Here is a 23,753-nt window from a genome sequence, read left to right as displayed (position 1 = left end):
ATCTTTCGGCGCAGACAGCATTTAAAGCTCCCAGTGGCTGAGCTCAGCACACGCTGCAGGGATTCAGAGTGGAAATCAAAACCAGAGAAGAAAAAATACGCCAGCCTCATGGCCGAGGGCGTGGCAGAGGCGCCATATTGCCACCGGCGGCGGCAGCAGCAGTGAATTCACCGAGTCCAGTACAGCTACATCTACGTACTCAAGAACAGTGAGTCAAATTGCGGGCCACAGAGGAGAAATCCCAGTATTGTGCCTTCTGGGACTTGACCCAGTGAGGGAGTGGTGGTGGCAGAGATATCACACCATAGGAGAGCGTGCAACCTGGCACCCCCCATAGTTTAAAGCAGCCTCTATCGACTCCCTGGGTCGGAGACTCTGTGATACAACCCAGTAAAGGAGTAGTAGGGTCTGAGATAATACAGACTCGAGATCCAGAGCACCTTAAGTGAAGTCATAGTGACCCAAGGGAAGAACCCAGAGAAGGCACAAACTTCCGAAATCATGGAAAAGAGGAATAATACTGGAGCAATGAATGCCCACAACCCCACAACATCAGAACCTGATAAAACAGAAAATCAGAGATTTCTAGAAGATCAAATCAGGAAAATAACTGTAGAAATAATAGAGGTGCTTCGAAAAGAACTCAGAGAGAGCCAAAAAGAGATAAAGGATGCAATTAATGAAGTAAAGGCCTCAATTCAAAGCATAAACAACCGATTAGACCACATGGAGAACAGAATCTCGCTCTTAGAAGATGAGCAATCCAAAAATGAATGCATAGTTTCTAATCTAGAAAAAGATATCCAACAGCAGGAATCTGACATTGAAGAAATATGGGCCCATCTTAAGAGAGCTAACCTAAGAATAATTGGAATAGAGGAGGGAAAAGAAAGTGATACCAAAGGGATCAACAATCTCTTCAAGGAAGTAATAGCAGAAAATTTTCCAAATATAGAGCAAGAGGTTGATACACAGATCCAGGAAACTTATAGAACTCCCTTTAGACAGGATCCGAGAAGAGGATCCCCACGCCATATAATTGTCAAAATGACCAATGTGGAAGCCAAGCAGAGAATCTTAAAGGCAACAAAAACAAAGGGCCAAGTGACATTCAGAGGCAAACCAATTAGAATCACTCCAGACTTCCCAAACCAAGTCATGAGAGCCAGAAGGGCTTGGAGTAACATATTCCAAACTCTGAAAGAAAACAACTTCCAGCCAAAAATTTCCTATCCAGCAAAACTTTCTATCAAATTAGATGGAGAAATAAGAAGCTTCCATGACAAACAGAAACTGAAGGAATTTATGTCTTCAAAACCAGCGCTAGAGAAAATACTCAAAGAGATTAACTACAAAGAAGAAATAGGTAACACTCACCAGAACCAGAGAAACAAGAGTTTCCATCCAACAGACAACTAAGATTGGTTATCTGTGGAGATTCATTATTTATGTTAGTCTTTTACCTATCTCTAAATTGTATTGTTTGCCTTTATTGTTGTTAATTTTTAGGATTTCTAGTTGGAATATTAATATACCTTCAGATATAGCATTTGGAAATATTTTATCCAATTCTATTAGTAACTTTTAACTCTGTTTACATTGTCTTTGGATATACAATATTTTCTTTTATTTTTTAGGGAGTTTGTATATTCTTCTGTTGCCTGTGCCATTGAAATCATATCCAAGAAATCACTGCCAATTTCAATGTTGTGAGGTTTTATGACCCAGATTTTCTCCTAAAAGTTTATAGTCTTAAGATTTATATTTAGGTCTTTTATCTAGTTTGAGTTAATACTTGTATGTGGGATTAGGTAAGGGTCCAATTTTATTCTTTTCCATATAATTATTATTTTTCAACAATATTTAGTTAAAAGATTATTATTTCCACCACCAAATCTTCGTGGAAACCTTGTCAAAAATAACTTGACAATATAGGGAAGAAGTTAGCTCTAGGCTTGTATTTAACTCCAATGGTCTATATATCTGCCTTTAGAACAGTACTACACTGTTTCAATTATTGTAGCTTTATATGGTTTGAAATCAGAAAATATACATCTTCTAGCTTTGTTTTTGCTTCGAGATTGTTTTGGGTATCTAGAGTCCATATTACATATCAGGATAGATTTTTTTCTGAAAAATAAATATATGATAGTTTCACCTAAAAAAAAGAAAAAAATATTCTCTGGTAAGATAGAAAGCAAAAAGAAATATTGAAATGTTATCTTTAAGTCATCAAAAGCTTGGTATCAGACAAATGAAACTGTTATGTGAGATTATCATTTTTAATTTTGGATAAATTGCTATAATACTAGATGTCAACCACTAAGCCAAGCATGGGAGGGAGGGATGGGGAGAGAATGGGGTGGGGATCGGGTGGGGGCTGACTGGGCGATGTGTGCATGTATGTCTACAAAAGTTTGTATCCCACTATGATGTATGAATATAGTGCACCAATAAAATAAAATTAAAAAAAAAGAGATCTGCTATATTACCTAGTGCCTATAATTACCAATACTGCATTGTTACTAACTTGTTAAGAGGGTGTGTTCAACGTTAATCATTATTAAAAACTACTATAGGGACTTCCGGGAAGATGGCGACGGAGGAAAGCGGCACTTACAAGTCCCGCTAACAATCCAACTCTACTACCTCAAAACCAGCGCCTTTCAGAGCCAGAAAACACCATAGCAAAGAAATAAAAACGGTAAATACAAGGGACAGAGAAAAAGGGCTGGAAAAACAAGTCACCGGAAAAAAACCAGCCCGAAGTGCCGCGCCCGCGCGGCGCGGAGTGGCCGGAGCAGCCGGAGTGGCCAGAGCCGCAGCGCGGATTGGGGGGAGCCGCTGAGCGGAGCGGCCTGAGCAGCCGGAGCAGCCAGAGCCGCGGTGCGGAACGGCCGGAGCGGCCAGAGTGGCCAGACCCGCGGTACAGAGCAGCTGGAGTCGCGGTTCCGAGCAGCTGAGCAGAGCGGCCAGAGCAGCCGAGCGGAGCGGCCAGAACAGCCGGAGCAGTCAGAGCTGCAGCGCGGATTGGCTGGAGCGGCGGCGCGAAGTGGCCGGAGCCGCGGAGTGGAGCGGCCGGAGCAGCCGGAGCAGAGTGCCCAGAACAGCTGAGCGGAGCTGCCAGAGCAGCCGGAGCAGAGCGGCCAGAACAGCCGGAGCAGCCAGAGCCGCGTCGCGGAACGGCCGGAGCGGCCGGAGTGGCCAGACCCACGGTGCAGAGCAGCCAGAGCCGCGGTGCAGAGCGGCCGGAGCAGCCGGAGCGGCCAGAACCGTGGTGCGGAGCAGCCAGAGCCGCGGCGCAGAGCGGCCGGAGCGGCGCGGCCTACATCTCCCCTAGCAACACCAGGCTCCAGAGAGGAGGGAGACTCAAAACAGAGCTCAAATCCAGAGAGGAGGTACTCTGGCCTCGCGGCCTAGGATGCAGAAGCAGCGTCTTACTGCTGGCGGCAGCAGCGAGTTCACCGGACAGCCCTAGACCAACCCACTCAACCAGCCACCAGTCGCCTGAGAGGAGGGGTGGACAGCGAGCCGAGGTGAGCAGGTGCTGAACAGCCGGGCGGCAGTCAGCAGTTTTGTTGGTGCAGGGAACATCTAAAGCTCCCAAGGGCTGGGCGCAGCACAACTGGCAAGGACTCAGAGCAGAGATCAAAACCAGAGAAGAAATACGCCGCATCACGGCCGAGGGTGTGGCAGTGGTGCCATATTGCCAGTGGCGGCAGCAGCGAATCCACCGAGTTCACTACAGCTCCATCAGCGCACTCAACAACCGTGAGTCAAATTGCGGCCCGTAGGGGAGAAATCCCAGTACTGCACTCCCAGGGACTTGCGCAGATAGTCTCCCTGGGTCGGAGATTTTAGCAGTGCAGCCCAGTGGGGGAGTGGCAGTGGCAGAGATATCATACCATAGTCACAACTCCCCACTGGAGAACGCCCAACTTGGCACCCCCCACGGTCTAAACAGCCTTGATTGACTCCCTGGGTCTGAGACTTTGTGATACAACCCAGTAAAGGAGTAGTGGTGACTGAGATACCATAGACTAGAGATCCAGAGCATCTTAAGTGAACTTGTAGTGACTCAGGGAAGAACCCAGAGAAGGCACAAACTTCCAAAATCATGGGAAAGAGAAATAACAATGGAGCAGTGAATGCCAACAACACCACAACATCAGAATCTGATAACACAGAAACCCAAAGATCTCTAGAAGATCAAATTAGGAAAATAACTTTAGAAATAATAGAGGACTTTCGAAAAGAATTTAGAGAGAGTCAAAAAGAGATAAAGGATGCAATTAATGAAGTAAAGGCCTCAATTCAAAGTATAAACAACAGATTAGACCACATGGAGAATAGAATCTCGCTTCTTGAAGATGATCATTCTAAAAATGAACGCATAGTTTCTAATTTAGAAAAAAAAAAACCCGACAGCAGGAATCTGACATTGAAGAAATATGGGCCCATTTCAAGAGAGCTAACCTAAGAATAATTGGAATAGAGGAGGGAAAAGAAGGTGAAACCAAAGGGATCAACAATCTCTTCAGGGAAGTAATAGCAGAAAATTTTCCAAACATAGAGCAAGAGGTCGATACACAGGTCCAGGAAACTTATAGAACTCCCTTTAGACAGGATCAGAGAAGAGGATCCCCACGCCACATAATTGTCAAAATGACTAATGTGGAAGCCAAGGAGAGAATCTTAAAGGCAACAAAAACAAAAGGCCATGTGACATACAGAGGCAAACCAATTAGAATCACTCCAGACTTCCCAAACCAAGTTATGAAAGCCAGAAGGGCTTGGAGTAACATATTCCAAACTCTGAAAGAAAACAACATCCAGCCAAAAATTTCCTACCCAGCAAAACTATCCATCAAATTAGATGGGGAAATAAGAAGCTTCCATGACAAACAGCAACTGAAGGAATTTATGTCTTCAAAACCAGCGCTAGAGAAAATACTCAAGGAAATTAACTGCAAAGAGGAAATGGGTAATTCACGCCAGAACCAAAGAAACAAGAATTCCCATCCAGCAGACAACTAAGCAAAGAAGAATAAACAGTATCTCAAACAGAAATAAGATCTTAACATGTTGGGAATTAAAAATTATGTCTCTATAATCACACTGAATGTAAACGGCCTCAACTCCCCAATAAAAAGACATAAAGTGGCAAAATGGATTAAAAGCCAGAATCCATCCATCTGCTGCTTACAAGAAACACACCTCACAAGTAAAGATAGGAACAAACTCAAGGTAAAGGGCTGGAGCAAGGTAATCCATGCTAATGGTACTCGAAGACAAGCAGGAGTAGCAACTATGATATCAGACAAGTTAGACTTCAAACCCAAACTTATTAGAAGAGACAAAGAAGGTCACATTTTACTGGTAAAAGGAATAGTCCAGCAAGAGGAAATAACAATAATCAACATCTATGCCCCAAACATAGGGGCAGCTACTTTCATAAATCAAACTCTTTGTGACATGAAGCCACACATAAATCCCAACACAATAATACTGGGAGACTTCAACACACCACTCACAATACTAGACCGATCTTCCAGACAAAGGGTCAGTAAAGATGTCTCAGAACTAAAGAACACCATTAACCAAATGGACCTCTTGGACACATATAGAATATTTCACCCAACTACAGCAGAGTTTACATTTTTCTCAGCTGCTCATGGAACCTTCTCCAAAATAGATCACATCCTGGGACACAAAATGAGCACTAGCAAATTTAAAAAATGTTACATACTTCCCTGTGTCATTTCAGACCATAATGGAATGAAACTAGAAATCAACTATAAGAAGACCCAGAGAAACAACATAAACATGTGGAGACTGAACACCACACTTCTGAATGAAGAATGGGTCATAGAAGATGTAAGAGGTGAAATCAAGAAATTTCTAGAAACAAATGAAAATAAAGAAACAACATATCAAAACCTCTGGGACACTTTGAAGGCAGTATTAAGAGGAAAATTTATAGCACTGAGTGCTCACATAAGAAAAACAGAAAATCTTCAAATAAATAGCCTTATGACACACCTCAAAGCCCTTGAAAAGCAGGAACAATTGAACCCCAAAGCCAGCAGAAGACGGGAAATTATTAAAATTAGAGCAGAAATTAATGAAATAGAGAATAAAAAAACAATACAGAAAATCAACAAAACCAAAAGCTCATTTCTTGAAAAAATTAACAAGATTGATAAACCACTAGCCAACCTAACTAAAAAAAAGAGAGAATCAACCCAAATTATGAAGATAAGGGATGAAAAAGGAGACATTACTACTGACAGCGTAGAAATCCAGAGGATTATCAGAAACTACTTTGAAAAACTATACTCCAACAAAATGGAAAATCTGGAGGAAATCGACAACTTCCTAGATAAATACAACCTTCCTAAACTGAGTCAAGAAGATATAGAACACTTAAACCAACCAATAACAATCAAAGAGATTGAAATAGCAATAAAGAGCTTACCATCAAAGAAAAGCCCAGGACCAGATGGTTTCCCAAGTGAATTCTATAAAACCTTTATAGGAGAACTAATCCCAATACTACTCAAACTATTTCGGGAAATAGAAAAAACCGGGACTCTCCCAAATACATTCTATGAAGCCAACATCACACTAATACCCAAACCGAATAAAGACAGTTCAAGGAAGGAAAACTACAGGCCTATATCTCTGATGAACTTGGATGCAAAACTATTAAACAAAATACTAGCAACACGCATTCAAAACCACATCAAGAAAATCATTCACCATGACCAGGTAGGGTTCATCCCAGGGATGCAAGGCTGGTTCAATATACGAAAAACAATCCATGTAATTCATCATATAAACAGAATCAAAGACAAAAACCACATGATCATCTCAATAGATGCTGAAAAAGCATTTGATAAAATTCAACATCCATTTATGATAAAAACACTGCAGAGAATTGGAATAGAAGGAACATATCTCAACATTATTAAGGCAATCTACAATAAGCCCACTGCCAACATCATATTAAATGGGGAAAAACTTCAAGAATTTCCCCTAAAAACTGGAACGAGACAAGGATGTCCACTATCACCACTTCTCTTCAATATAGTACTAGAGACTCTAGCCAGAGCAATAAGGCAAGAAAAGGAAATCAAAGGAGTACAAATAGGAAAAGAAGAACTTAAGCTTTCACTATTTGCAGATGACATGATACTATATTTAGAAAACCCAACAAACTCAACCAAAAGGCATATAGAACTGATCAACAAATTCAGCAAGGTATCTGGATACAAAATCAATCTTAAAAAGTCAGAAGCTTTCCTGTACACCAACCATAAATCCAATGAAAAAGAAATTCAGAAAACACTTCCACTCAGGATCTCCCACAAAAAAATAAAATACCTAGGAATAAACCTGACCAAGGAAGTAAAAGATCTCTACAAAGAAAATTATAAAACACTGAAAAAAGAAATCGAAGAAGATCTTAGAAGATGGAAAGACCTTCCATGTTCATGGATTGGCAGAATTAATATCATTAAAATGGCCATCCTCCCAAAAGTGATCTACAGATTTAATGCAATGCCCATTAAACTACCAAGATCATTCCTCACAGACATAGAAAAATCAGTCCTTAAATTTATCTGGAATAACAAAAAGCCCAGAATAGCCAAGGTAGTTCTCAGCAACAAAAATCACGCAGGAGGAATCACAATACCTGACTTTAAACTATACTACAAAGCCATTGTAATAAAAACAGCATGGTACTGGCAAAAGAACAGATATATAGACCAATGGAGCAGAATAGAAGACCCAGAAACAAGTCCACACACTTTCAGCCAATTGATTTTTGACAAAGGGGCCAAAAACATACACTGGAAAAAAGATAGCCTCTTCAACAAATGGTGTTGGCAAAACTGGTTAACCATATGCAGAAAATTGGATGTTAATCCCACTTTTTCACCCTGTACAAAAGTCAACTCACGATGGATCAAAGACTTGGAAATTCAACCAGAGACCTTGAAGCTCCTTGAAGAGGGCATAGGTCCAACACTACAACACATAGGCACAGACAAACATTTCCTCAACAAGATCCCAAAGGCACAACAAATTAAAAGGAGAATCAATACATGGGATTGCATGAAACTGAAGAGCTTCTGTTCAGCAAAGGAAACTATCAAGAACCTCAATCGAGAGCCAACAGAATGGGAGAAGATTTTTGCCACCTACACCACTGATAGAGGACTAATATCTAGAATATACAGAGAACTCAAGAAACTCAACACTAAGAAAACAAAGCATCCAATAACAAAATGGGCAAATGAACTAAATAGACACTTCACAAAAGAAGAAATTCAAATGGCCAATAAATGCATGAAAAAATGCTCAACATCACTGGCAATCAGAGAGATGCAAATCAAAACCACCCTGAGATATCACCTAACTCCAACTAGAATGGCCATCATTCAAAACACAAACAACAACAGATGCTGGCGAGGATGTGGAGAAGTGGGAACTCTAAGACATTGTTGGTGGGATTGCAAATTAGTGCAACCACTTTGGAAAACAGTATGGAGAATCCTCAGAAGAATGGGAACAAATCTTCCATTTGATCCAGCAATACCACTGTTGGGTATCTACCCAAAAGAAAAGAAACCAAACTACCAAACTAATGCATGTGTATCTATGTTCATAGCTGCACAATTCACCATAGCCAAACTATGGAACCAGCCAAGATGTCCATCAACAGATGAATGGATTACAAAACTGTGGGATATGTACACAATGGAATTTTACTCAGCCATCAAAAAAAACTCAATTACATCATTTTCAGGGAAATGGATGGAACTGGAGGACATTATGCTAAGTGAGATTAGTCAGGCACAAAAAATAAGAAATCAGATGCTTTCCCTAATATGTGAGAGTTAGGGAGAAATGGGTCATAGGAGGAACTCTTGGAAGAGGATCAGTAACTTTTAACTCTGTTTACATTGTCTTTGGATATACAATATTTTTTTTATTTTTTAGGGAGTTTATTTACTCTTTTGTTGCCTGTGCCATTGAAATCATATCCAAGAAATCACTTCCAATTTCAATGTTGTGAGGTTTTATGACCCAGATTTTCTTCTAAAAGCTTATAGTATTAAGATTTATATTTAGGTCTTTTATCTATTTTGAGTTAATATTTGTATATGTGTTAGATAAGGGTCCAATTTTATTCTTTTTCATTTATTATTATTTTTCAACAATATTTAGTTAAAAGACTAGTATTTCCTCCACCAAAAGTTCATGGAAACCTTGTCAAAAATAACTTGACAATGTATGGAAGAATTTATCTCTAGGCTTTTATTTAGCTCCAATGGTTTATATATCTGCCTTTAGAACAGTACTACATTGTTTCAATTATTGTAGCTTTATATGGTTTGAAATCAGAAAACATACATCTTCTAGCTTTGTTCTCCTTTGAGACTGTTTTGGGTATCTAGAGTCCATATTCCATATCAGGATAGATTTTTTCTGAAAAATAAATAAATAAATGTATGATAGTTTCACCTAAAAAAAAGAAAAGAAAAAATATTCTCTGGTAAGAAAGAAAGCAAAAAGAAATATTGAAATGTTATCTTTAAGTCATCAAAAGTTTGGTACCAGACAAATGAAACTGTTATGTGAGATTATCAATGTTAATATTGTATAAATTGTTATAATACTAGATGTCAACCAGTAAGCCAAGCGTGGGAAGGAGGGATGGGGAGGGAATGGGGTGGGGATCGTGGTAGGGGCTAACTGGGCGAGATGTGCATGTATGTCTACAAAAGTATTTTCTTTATACCACTATGATATGTAAATACATTGCACCAATAAAAAATAAATTAAAAAAAAAATAAAAAAAAAATAAAAAAAATAAATAAATAAAAACTACTATAACAACAAAGAGGCACAATAAAAGGTTTGGAGATGATGAATATGTCTACTGATCTGATCATGGTAATGGTTTCATAGGCATATGTATATGTTTAAAGTCATCAACTTGTATTTATTAAACATGTGTCATTTTATATGTTAATTATACTTTCATAACTGTTTTGAAATGAAACACTACTTTACCCACTAGGATGGTTGTAATTTTTAAAAATAGAAAATGACTTGTGTTGGTGAGAATATAGAGCAATTCGATTTTCATATATTACTAGTGAAAATGGTGCAGCCTCTGTGGAAAATAGCTTGGCAGTTCTTCAAATGTTAAATGTAAAATTGTTATGTGACCCATCCATTCTACTCCTAGGCATATACCGAAGAGAATTAAAAACAGAATTTTTCACAAGATGTATACAAGATAAGAACACATATGAATTCTCATAGTAGCACTTTTTGCAGTAACCAAAAGGTGGAAACTACCTAAATGTTCAACTGATGAATGAATGAACCAGATGGTCCATTTTTATACAAAGAAATATTGTTCAGCCATAAGAATGAAGTTCTGATACATGGTACAATACAGATAGATTTCGGAAACACACCAAGTAAAAACACTATACCTTTTGTATCATAAAATGCCACTGAGATGTTCAGAAAAGATAAATTCACAGAATCAAAAAATAGTTTCGTGGTCGCCAGGGCAGTGCAGCAGGGAGCAACAGAAAATACAGAATGATTGTTTAATGGATATGGCTTCCCCTTTGAGAATTATTAAAATATTTTGAAACTACATAGAGATGATGGATATCCATCTCTGAATATACCAAAATACATTGCATTTATCCTTTTGGGGTACTTCAGAATGAACATAGGGGTGTCTACTTCTGCCAAACATCCCCAGCCCTTTTATTTATTTTTATTTTGAAATATGATCTTGCTAACTTGCTGAGAGTCTCCCTAAGTTTCTGAGGCTAACCTTGAACCCCAGATCCTCTTATCTCAGACTCTCATGTACTGCATTTACAGGCATGTGCCACTGCACCCAGTTTGATCTGTACATTTTAATAGAGTCCTTTGTAAGATATGCTAAATATATCTAACTTAAGTGGTTACTTTTCAAGTAAGAAGGAAAATAATTATCTTGATTCTATCTACTTGGTGGCCTAATGAATCTCTCTGTACTAAAGGGTCCTTTATAACATCTTGCTCATTGCCAATGTTACCAAATGTCATACTTCTTCCAGTATGCATCGTGACACCTTTGAGGTAGTTACATGCTGGAATCTAACTTCAAATGAGGTTCGTAGAATCCAGCCTCACTGGACCCAAGAAATGCTGTGTTGAGCTGAATTTCTCCTTTGCTATCCAGAGGGCAGGGTGTTTGGTCTTTTTAAGCACAATATACCTCATTATACCAAACCAGAAACATGAAGCGATCCTGTATTTTGCCCTGAACTCCATTGTGAATCAGCATCATGTCTACATTGACATCTGAGACGAAGCTGCTGACAACGGGTTATAAATGAGGAAGCTGCTGCTATAGAAACTGGCCTGAGAGTGTGACTAGAAAGTAAAAGGGACACATCAGTCAGTTCACCATGGACTGAGCTTTGAATAAAACTCTATTTGAAGCATTTATGTGGCAAAATGATAATAAAACACCAAGTCGAATCATTAGAAGTTCCAGGGTAAGGTGACAAGGTGGTCCCACATGAATTAGGTTTTTGATAGTGACTGAATAAGCCAACTGTTGTGGCCTGGACATCCCAAGGTAAATCTATGGTAAGCGGTCAGTTGCTTTGAAAAGAGCCTCACATCTAAAATTAAAAGGTAATTAATAGTTTAAAAAAGAACGATGCTAAATTAACTTAGTAATTTATTACTTGAGATCCTGAACTCTTTCTGTTACCTGGTCCATATAGGAAAGGGCCTGTTCTCAACTCCTGAGCTTTGGAAGCGTGAAGCTGGGACAGACACATTTGGGGCATATCAAGCACCAGCTTGCCCACCTGAATTCTGCAACCTGACCAGAGTCAAATAGCTCACCTTGGGAACTGTGGATGAGGCCATATTGTTTCGCTCACCCACATTTCAACTTTTCTTCATTCTACTTATCCTACTGACTTGCAAGTGAAGAAGCTTTCCTGGACAAAAAAAATTCTCTGAAATAGGACCCTGCACTTGAATATGTATCCACCCAAAAAACCCTTTATCACATTTTAATAAAAATATTTTCATGTAAGTAAACTTAGTTTTGGTGATTGTCCACTAAGGCATGCTGGACCACTCAGTAGGCCCACTAACTGACTGATCTAACTCTAGGATGAAATGATTTTCCAGTGCTTGAATATTGACTGTGGGTTCAGCAGTTCTTTTAGATATTTTGCATGCATTGATTCATTTTACTCTATAAGGAAGTTCTATTATTCTCCTACTTTATATATGAGGAAACTGAAGCTCAGGGAAGTTAGGTAACTTGTTTAGGCTCACACAGTAAGTGTCAAAACTGGGATTCAACCCCTGGCATTCTGGCTTCAGAACTCAAGCTCTGACCTCTTTTATGTTCTTTCTAGACCTGGCTGAAAATGGAGGGGTAATAGAAGCCAGTCTACAGGGGTAGTATGAGGACTAAATTATTATTATTAGTCCTGTGGAGGAGGGTGAACATTTTCTGACAAGTGGGCTCTGATACCACATTTTGCCAATTAAGGATCTGGAACCAGTTTCCCATTTACTTTAATAGACTTGAATGAACCCAGAGTTCCATAATAATGCATTTTACATATACCTATAATCCCAGTACTTGGGAGGCTAAGACAGGAGGATCACAGGTTCAAGACCAGCCTAAGCAATGTGGTGAGGCCCCCAGAAACTTAGTGTGACCCTGGTTCAAATGATTAAAAATGAAATAAAATGAGTCTGGGGGCATAGTTCAGAAGTGAAACACGCCCTGGGCTCAAGCTCCAGTACAACAAAAGAAAAAAGTAATAATGCAATTTCACTGAAAAGAAGCTCTCTTAACATTTTACATTTAATAGAACACAAGATGCTCTTTTTGTGTATGGTACTGAGGATTAAACCCAGGGACATTCTACCTCCTAGATACAAATCCAGTCCTAATTTTTATTCTTTATTTTGAGACAGGGCCTCACCATCATGAGGCTGGCCATGAACCTGTGATCCTCCTGACTCAGCCTCCCAAGTACTGGGATTACAAGCATGCACCACCACACCCGGCTACAAGATGCTCATTTTTATTTTATCTTTGAATCTAACACCTGAGTAGCATCCATAAATTCACAATACAGCTTTCCTGGACACAATGACTTGTAAACTAGGGTCCCACATTTAAGTTTATATGTACCCTGTTCTGAAAGCCCCTTTTGCAGTTTAGTGGTATCAGCATTAGTAAACATTCTTTTGGTGTGTGGTTCTCCACTAAGGCATGTTGGTCCTTCACACTGCACAGGCACCATGTGGGAGAAAACAGTTCAGGGGAACCAATTCACTGTAATGAGCAGTGTTCCATAAACAACAGCATGAAGATGAGAGCTGTCAGATAAACCGCAATGGGGCCCTATCATCTTATTTTATAGCAATTCATGCTGCCCAAATAAATGCTAACCTTACCTCTGGCTTCTACACTAGCCCACTCTGTAAGTTCGATGGATTAAACTCATGCAACTTGCCCACATCCTGAAGAATGAACTAGAGAATGGCTCAATTCTTAAAATCCCATAATCCCCATGAACAAACCAAAGGCTTAAGCTAGTCATGTTCAGAAGCTAAGAAATGAATCAAATAAATAGTTTCAGCAACCTTTCCTTTGGGCATGGCATTTCTATAGGAGAGAAAAAGGTGCTGAGGGAGCTAATGGGGGAGCAAATGATTCATTAAGAACACTTGGACAATATTCGGTGGGATCAATCATCTGTAGCCTGAGTTCTTTCACTCGGATTTCTACATTGTCAATTAGTCCCTGAAATGACTTATGCAATTTGTACTTTCAGGATGTCAGGTGTTAAAATTACTTTTCCTTACAACCCACACAAGCCCTGATTGGGTTTATTTGTTTATTTGTTAAATGAGGCAGGGATTCAGGGGAGAAATCATAGTAGAAAAGAGTTTGTTTTTAAAACGAGAAGATTCATGGAGAAAATTAACTAGTGAAAGAAATGAAGCTTACAGCTTTTTAAAGGAAATAAGACATGCACACACAAGACTTTGATGAAAGGCATCATGTGATCAGGAAACATACAGGACCATACAGTCACAGCCCTTGTGGCTGGCTTTGGGGAGAAGGGTATCTAGTCTTGAGCTTAAAAGGTAGATTAAATCTTAGTAGATGAAAGTGGTGAACTGAGTATCTGCCAAGAGGGGGTTAATCAGGGAAAGACCGGTAACCCCTTTGGATTGGAGCAGACATGCATGAGAGGCAGGAGGAGAGAGCTGAAGAGCAGGTTGTATTCAGGTAATAAAGGGTTTGAATACAGAGTGAATTGAAGACAGGTCAATCGTCAAATGAGAAAAAACAATTAGAAGGGCATTTAAAGAGTCTTTGAAACCCAGTATGGTGGTGCACACCTGTAATCCCAGTACTTTAGGAAGCTGAGATAGAAGAATTGCAGGTTCAAGGACAGCCTCAGGAAGTAGTGAAAGCCTGTTTCAAAGTACTAAAAATAGGGCTTGGGTGCAACCAACTGTACAATAAAAAATAGGTCTCAGAGGTAGAATATCCCTGGGTTCAATCCCTAGCACCACAAAAAAAAATTTTCATAAAAGGGATGAAAGCCTGAGCTGGGAGTGAGAACAGCAACATGAGGAGGACACAGTGGGATGAAGTAGCACAGGGATAGTCCCAAAGGTTAAATTGAAAGGGATGTGATAAATGACACAGAAGAGCCAAGAGAACTGAAAAACACTCTATCTGCACTATCTCCTGAAGTCCTCTCCCGAACTAGGAGTCAATTACAACAAAACTGCAGAAGAGTAAATGAGAGACTAGTATGGGAGGCCCCAGTTGGCTGAGTCAAGGAGTAAAATGAGCATGTGGAAACTTCCAGAGCTTATTCGATTTTTGGAAGGAAATGTAACTGAGTACCACTGTCCTTGCAACACCATGACGCACACACAAAAACCCTCTCTTATCCTGAGACCAATTTCTCTACAAATACCCCATCTGAATTCATAGTAGTGTTCCCTATCAGTGGAGAGACACTCAAACCATACCCAAACCATAGCACTCTTTTTCTACCCTTGCCTGTTCCCGCAGCCTATTCCCCAAATAGTGGACAGTGATCCTTCTAATATATAGGTATGATTGTGTCCTTCCTATATTATAACTCAGTATCATTTGACACCTCACTCTGCAGCAGTCACAGAGAGATTTGTCTCTCCTGTTTCCATGCCTAACTCATCTCCTATTCTCCACCTTACTATCTCCCAGCCCCACTTTTCTCTTTATTCTTCTTTGAAAGAGTAGCCTGTGGGACTTTAGAATATGGTATACTCATTGGAAGTAGTACAGGAGAAAGAATATACTTACCAAGTTTGCTGAAATGATAAGTCCCCAAATCTCAGGAACTTAGCATAATAGAGCTTGATTTCTAGCTTGCCAAATCATATGCAGATCATCACCTCCTGCCTCTGTCTAAGGTCTGAGGATTTAGGTTTCCACTGTCTTCAGTGTCACCATTTCAATACCTTGCTTTCAGTATCACCAGAGCAAGAAAAGATGGAGCTTAATGATCACACAGTGACTTTTAAATGCCTCATCCTGGAGATAGTATGCGTCACTTTGCATTCCATTGCCTGGAATAGCCCACTTACCTGAGAGAAGCCGTGAGACTGAGGTGAGCACCAGGAATACCTGATGAGCACTACTGACTCTGTCTCAGAGATCATGGAGAAAAAGTGATATTTTGAGAAATATGGGGAATTTCAAGGGGCTAGAGTTGCTTACAGATTAAATTTCTTATTATGAGTTATTACTGTTACTACATATGTAGAGTATATTGGTGTTGACAGACTGCCTAAAAAATCCCATTTAGGTAAAACTTAACCTAAAGAAGAAGCAGAAAGAATATGGCTTAAGACACAATGGTACAGTAATTAAAAGTTGAGGGAAGAGGAGGGAACTGAAATGACTGGACAGAGCTCAGGAAATCACATAATAAAGGAGTCCTTCTCACTAGGGTTACCACATATGACCACACAGGCTATGTCCTCTACAACTCCAGAATACAGGAACTAACTTTACAGGATCTTTATTTTTCAGCCTCTAGGAAGATGCTAGGAGTGCCCAGAAACCAGGTGTCAGCAGCCCCTGAAGAATAGAGGTCTACCCTATCTGTCACCACATGCAAAAACAACTCAAAATGAATAAAAAATGTAAGACATGAAACTTCTAAGTGAAAATATATGGGAAACACGTTAGTATATTGGGATGAGTGAGAGTTTTTCAGGCAAGACCTCAAAAGCACAGGCAACAAAAGCAAAAATACACAAATTGAATTGCATCAAACTACATAGCTTCTGCATAGCAAAGGAAATAATCAACTAAGAACACAGACAATCTGCAGAATGAGAGAAAATATTTGCAAACAAAGGTTTATATACAGAATGTATAGGGAACTCAAGAAGCTCAGTTAAAAAATTGAAAAGCTGAAAGAAGGGCAATAGACATTTCTTAAAAGAAAAAAATATGAATGGCTAGTAGGTATATAATAAAAACTTGCACATGAAAAGCAAAACCACAAAGAGATATCACCTCATCCTAGTAAGAATGGCTAATATCTGAAAGACTAAAGATTATGGGTGCTGATAAGGATGTGGAGAAAAGGGAACCTTTGCACACTGCTGGTGGGAATGTAAATTACTAAATCCATTATGGAAAAGTTTGAAGTTTCCTCAAAATTTTGAAAATTAAACTATCATATGATATAGCTATCCTGCTTCTGGGCAACTATCCAAAGGAAATGAAATCTTTACATCAAAGAGATCCTTGCATTCTTACATTTATTGTGGCACTATTCACAGAATCAACTCAGGAAATATGTGATATATGCACAATGGAACGTTATCCTATCATACAAGAAGGGAATCCTGACATTTGCGATAACATGGATGAACCTGCAAGGCATTATGTTAAGTGAAATAAACCATGAATGAAAGTCAAATACCACATAGAATATAAAAATGCTGAACTCATAGAAGTCGAGTAGAATGGTGGTTACCAGAGATGGGGAGGGGGACTAGAGGAGAGAGAAAAGTTGTTTATCATGTACAAAAATAAAGTTAACAATACGAATGAGCTCTAATTTTCTGTGACAAAGTAGGTAGATTATAGTTAACAATAATTTCAAAATAGCTAAAAGAGAGGATTTTTAATGTACCCATCACAAAAAGATAAATGATTCCAGTAATGGATATTGTCACTACTCTGATTTTATCATGACACATGTGTACGTGTATTGAAATATCACATTATACCCCATAAATATATACAATTATTGTGTACAATTAAAATAAAATAGTCCAACCATAACCATATAATGAACAAAAAGAAAAACAATAGAAATCCATCCGTTCATGCACTAAAACTCATTTCTTCAGAAGGGTATATTCTCCCTTTGTTTATTCCCCTTTGTTTCACTGAGCTTCTAAAAAGGTTCTTTTCTGTAAATATCAGCCTGGCTTGCCTGGATTCAGGGAAACAATTAGAAAATAGATTCATTCCACAATTAGAGTAAGAGAGATGAGGCCCCCTGGTGTCCAGATGTAGTAGTGGCCAAGCCCCTCCAGATAGAGATTCTAAGAAATCTGACTAGACTGAAAGAACAAGAAAAGAGAAAACTTAGAACTCCAAAGTTGGAATGAATAGGGATCCCCCTCTGATTAAAATCCTAATATTGTTCCATTAACAATCAGGAATTATTATGACCCACATATTTCAGATGAGATAGCTGAGGTTGAGAGGCCAAGACCCATATCTAGGTAGCTGGATGGAGTGCCAATGTAATTCTTCAGGGTTGTAGTCAAATGTCCTCTTAGTGAATTATGCTATATATTGCCCCTTGAAGAAAAACTCTAGAGTTAGTAGAGCATTCAATCCTTCCATAGTAAAGAAGGGTGATAGTACTAAAAGATGCTAATGCAAGTAAAAGGCAAGTGTCTGCAGACTTGATGAGTGGGGAGCCATGTACAACAAAAATTGTGAATGTCCAGCAAAGAGAAAAGAAAATCTGGGTGCACATAATAAAACATTCAGCACTCCAGGTCTGGGAATGCAGTGACGGAACTTTTGTCTTGTATGCATGAAGTCCTGAGTTCAATTCCCAGCAAATAATAATAATAATAATAATAATAATAATAATAATAATAATATCCACCACACCTTCCCTTGTGACATTTGTTCAAAAATTTTGGTCACATACTATAAATGAAGGTCCCCTATAAATGAAGGTAGGTTTATGTTTTCATTATAAGACACAACTCTCTGATTGTCTTGGCATTAGGTCTGCCTTTTTTTTCCAGCATCCTCTCTTGGAGAAAGGGTTTTCTGTGGGGGTGCAGGAGTCCTTAGGGCTAGATAAGAATATCACTTAAATCATATATAGTTTTGAGGGAAACGATCAGTCATTATTATCCTTCAAATAAATGCATAAAGGACTTGGACCAAACACAGAAACTCTAGTGCTACTTCCATTATGAAGCAGAATTCCCTCTATTCCCCTATAGAAGGCCATTCATTCAGTCCTAGTATAAACAATTCTAGAAACAAGTAAGAAATGCATTTAATCAAAAGATACCCTATTACATTTTTATGTCTGTTTATTACAAATATAAGCCCTGCAGGAATATCATTTCAATTTAGCATTAGATAACCCTATGAGTGAGTGAGTGCACATGGCTAAGCCTGAAGATGTAGTGAGACACTCTGAGGACCACAGAATTGTTTGTTTTATAGACTTTTTCTTGGAAGAAGAACAAAGGTTGAGGTAGTGGTAAGAAGAAAGAAACTCTACAGAGATTAGCTTTTATTCTACTATAGCTTAGCAAGCTACATATAAACAGCCTTAGAGATAAACTATAACTAAGCATTTCTCACTTGAAGTGAATACTTACCTTTGTTTTTTTTTTGTTTTGCCCATGAGAAAAAAAGACATATAAAACAAAAGCCTTCCAAATATTATAACACTCTGAAATTAAGAACAACTTCCTGATAACTTGTTTTTCTGCACCCCATATTTTCTCATGCTGAGACTCAATATTGAAGGGCTGTGCTCTCCTGGCCTAATGATCACCAATGAAGCTGAGGCCAACGAGGTTCTCTGGCTATCTAAATCTACATTTATACATTTTCTTTCTTTCGTACACTTTTGGCCTCTGTGTGTGTGTGTGTGTGTGTGTGTGTGTGTGTGTGTGTGTGTGTATGCGTGTGTGTGTGTGTTACCAGGGATGGAACCCAGGGCTACCTCCAAGCTTCACCCCAGCCCTATTTTTTATTCTTTATTTTGAATAGGGTATCACTAAGTTTCAGAGAGCCTCACTAAGTAGCTGAGGGTGGCTACAAACCCGAGATCCTCCTGTCTCAGCCTACCAAGTACTGGGATTACAGGTATGTGCTACCATGCCTAGCTTTGCCTGTTTTAATCAGCATTCTAATTGCTGTGACCCAAAATACCTGATGACCAGAACTGAGAGAAAGGAACATTTATTTATTTGCACTTCTGAATACTGCAGAAGTTTCAGTCCACATTGGGCCAGGTGAAGTCTGTGGAGCTCAGGGTACGGTACCAGGAAGCAGAGAGCATGAGCAGAACGACTGCTAGGTAAGAAGTAGAGAGAGAGCAAAGAGATGAGAGACAGATATCATCCAAGGCCACATACCCCAGGACATCTCAACAACCAAGCCACACCTCCAATATGGTTGCCTTTTTTTACAACATGAGGTCAGGGGACATTCTAAATCCAAACCATAACACTGCCTCTTCTCTTATAAAATCTTCCCTTGCTCTTGTGTTCTCTGAAGATGGAAATTTGAAAATGGTTTCCTCTTTCTTCTTTCAAAGCTGGTCATGAATAAATCCTATTTTGTAAAATAATCTTTCATGGAAACATTGAACAAAAGCCTTCTAAGGCCCAGAATCTAACTCCCATCCCATATTCTTAATTTCTCCTGCTTTTGTGCTAAGTCAGGATTTCAACTTCTCTGATTAGAACACTAAGCTGGGCGTGGTGGCACAATCTTGTAATCCTAACATTTGGGAGGCTGAGACTGAAAGATCACAGGTTCGCGGACAGCCTCAGCAACTTAGTGAGGCCCCCTGCAACTTAGTGAGATTCTGCTTCAAATTAAAGAATAAAAAAAATAGGGCAGCGGATGTAGCTCGGAGGTTGAATGCCCCTGGGTTCCATCCTCAGACCCGGAAAAAAAAAAAAACACTAGTATGCCTTATTTGGTCCTGGTTTTCTGCACTTGCGCTATGATGTATGTAGGAGTCTATTTCATTTCATATATTCTTCCTATAGTTCATTGGATTTTTTGAATATGTAGATTTAAATTTTCAGCCATCATCTTCTTCTCCGTTGTTCTCTCCTCTTCTGTAAATTCAACCAAATGTATGGTAGACCCTTTCACTCATTATATCTTTTATCCTCCCTTTTGAATTTTTCTATGTAAGTTTTTCTCGAAGCATAAGTCTGGACAATTTCTTGTGACATGTCTTCTAATTCAATAATTTTTAGTTGTGTTCTTCTTAGCCTTCTGTTAAACCCGCCTATTAAATTCTCAAGTTCTGTTGTTAAGGTTTTTAGTTGTAGATCTTCTCAATTGTTTTTCAGATTTGCTATATCGCTTTTTATGATGTTCTGTTCCCTGCTGATATTTTCAAGCTTATCTTTTATTTTCTGGAATATAATAAACCATAGTTATTGTAGTCTATGTCACATAATTCTGATATGTGAAGTTATTGTGGGTTTGTTTTTTTCTATTCTTTTCTACTGGCTGTCACCATGTATTTTTTTCTTTTTATGGGGAGTTGTCTTAAATTGTGTGCTGACATATTATTGAAAACTTATTTTTACAAATTATCGTAGGCCCAAAAAGATAGCATCTTCCTATAAAGTCATTTCATTTGTTGAACTATTGTCAAATGTCTGGAAACACAATCTGTCCAAGGCCAGTTTAAGCCAAGATCAGAACTTCAGGTTCCTCAGACCACCCAGTCAATAGGCATCTCAGAAAGGCCACAAAAGATCTGGTGACTTCTAAATCACCGTTTTCCCAAAGGGGTAGTAGCTCAAGGACTCAGCTAAAAGTGGCAGGAAAGCTTATCAAACCCCTATTTGTTTGACCCTAAGGCTTTGGCTTTTGTACCCATTGTCCATGAAGCCACAAAACCCAAAGCTCAGTTTAACAACTTTCTTCCAGATTCAATAGATGCCCCCAGGAAAAAAGTGGCTTCTAGTTCCAGTTTTCCCTTTCTGAGTTCTCATCTTCTTCCAGATATTAGCCTCATCATTCCTTAGCTCTCTATGATGATGATCGCTCTTATTATATTTCACCCAGCTTATTTAGCTGTCCTCATAGGGACAGTCAGTCCCATTCACCTAGCCTGCCCTTACCAGAAGCAGAGATTTGTCATGCCTTCCTAATTGCTTCTCTTTACTTGGTCTCTCTTCCTTTCAGCCTCTCCCTCACAAAGTAACCAAAAGATTCTTCTAGGATGCCAGTATAATTGTGTTGTTCTCAAGGACAAATCCTTCAAAAACTTAATGCTAACTCTAAAAAATGCTAAATTCCTTAGTTTGGACAATTTGGTCCCAAACACTCTTTGCTGAGATGAATATTTATTGGACAATGAGTGTGTGTCATTCAGTAGGCCAGATTTTTACTTCTCCCTCATCTCGTGCCTCTCATCTCTTTTCTGGGTCAGAAGACAGATGGACTAACTTTCCACTATGCCACAATCCCATATTCAATCCGGATATTTATTGATATCCCAATAAACTAACTAGGGAAAAGCTCAATAAGTACAAATTATAGACATGTTTTACATTTCTCATTGTGTTTTTGGACTATGTTTGTGTTATGAATCAGAAAGTTCAACAGAGCATTACTTCTAGGGAGAGTAGAAGTGGAGGATGGTACTCTAGGATTGTGAATTCATCCTCACCATCAACTTTTTGGCAATCTTCATAGTCACATGGACACTTATGAACAAAATTTCGGACTTCAAGTCTGTTTTCCCTGACCAGTGAGGGACAACCAGACCAGAAGCCTGCAAAATTTTACTTCTTAGAGCTGGAAACATCACACATACAAACAAATCTACTCCCACCTGCTGGTAGTCGCTTGAACTTCCAGTTAAAACTGACTTAACACTGGAAACAGTGTTCTAGAAGTAGGGTTCCAGAAATAAATGTCTACTTTGGGCCTCTGCTACTATGTGAAATTGGGCCAGTCAATCACTTTCCCTTCTCTGGGTATGAATTCCCCATGTTATAATCCAGGTCATTGGACAAATTTATCTGGGATGCCCCTACCATTTTTTTCATTTAGCAAGTAAAGATTGTCTCTATAAGAATGTCAGGATGACCAGGGATAATGAGGCCAATAATAGTAGTAGTAGCAGGCTTGACTGATTTCTTACATGTGATAGTGACATATAGGTCCCACCATTCCTTTTCTTCTTCTGTGTCCATGTGGGAAGGAGAGCATTGCTACAATGGTAGTTGAAGAAGGAAGAAGGAAAAGAAGATGTGATCGTGCTCTGCTTTTTAAAAGAAGGTAGGCAAAAATTATACTTTTTTTCTATGTTTGATCCTACAGTGAATGTTATTATTTTTGTTGTTGGTGGTGATGGTGATGGTACTGGGGGTTGAACACAGGGCTGTTCTACCTGAGTTACACCCCAGCCCTATTTTATTTTGAATCAGGGCCTCACTAAGTTGTCAAGGCTAATCTTTGACCTGTGATCCTCCTGTCTCAGTCTCTCATATGCTGAGATTACAGGTGGTCTTTAAAGGGGAGGAAGTAAAGAGTTAAACCCTTAGCTATGCAGAAAACTCAGTTAACCTGGCAAGTGGGGCTTTACTGGGCACAATCTCAAATCTTGTTATCAGGCACTGAGGAAAAGTGGGTGGGACTGGGTGTTTCTGTGTGGATGTTGCTTGTTAACCAAGAATAAACTTAAAATTAATTTTGGATATGACTGAGCTATATCTGTTGATTACCCATCTAGTCCGTAGACTAGATCCCCTCATAGTCTTAAGAGGCCTTTTTTTGATTTTGCTTTGCCATAGACAGAAGGGATTGCATAAAAGCATTCGGTATCCTCAGAGATCCTTCTGTTCCATAGGGGTAGTTTGCCAGATAGTGGAAAGAAAAAGAATTCCCTAGTAAACATGCCAGGCTTTTTCATATAATGGGGCCAGAACCCAGAAGCATTGGTGTGCTCTGGTCTCCATTCTAAACACTGATCATTACCATCTTCTCCCCATATACGGGTCCCTAGGCAGTGATACAGAATTACATCTCAGGTACACCCTAGTGGTTGACCGAAAGTCAAGGTAAAGAGAACTCTGGAATTTGTCTTCAAGCAACTAACTCCTGAGCCAATTTCCATCCTGATGAAAGGGAATGCCTGACATGACCAGATCTTTTATCCCCCTTCAACTCACCCAGCGACTGCACAGTAGCCCTAAAGGCGACCAGGTCTTTCAGAATGCAGGTTTAGCCATGGCAGTCAAATCGCCACACTCCCTTCACAACAAATATAAACTCTTGGACACAAGATTTTCTAAGAAAAACACACATTGTGCCTTTTGCAGAGAAGAATCACAGGAACGGG

The sequence above is a fragment of the Muscardinus avellanarius genome (assembly GCF_963383645.1).
Source record: "Muscardinus avellanarius genome assembly, chromosome: X".
In the NCBI taxonomy this organism is placed as follows: domain Eukaryota; kingdom Metazoa; phylum Chordata; class Mammalia; order Rodentia; family Gliridae; genus Muscardinus; species Muscardinus avellanarius.
This window is presented reverse-complemented; position numbering follows the sequence as displayed.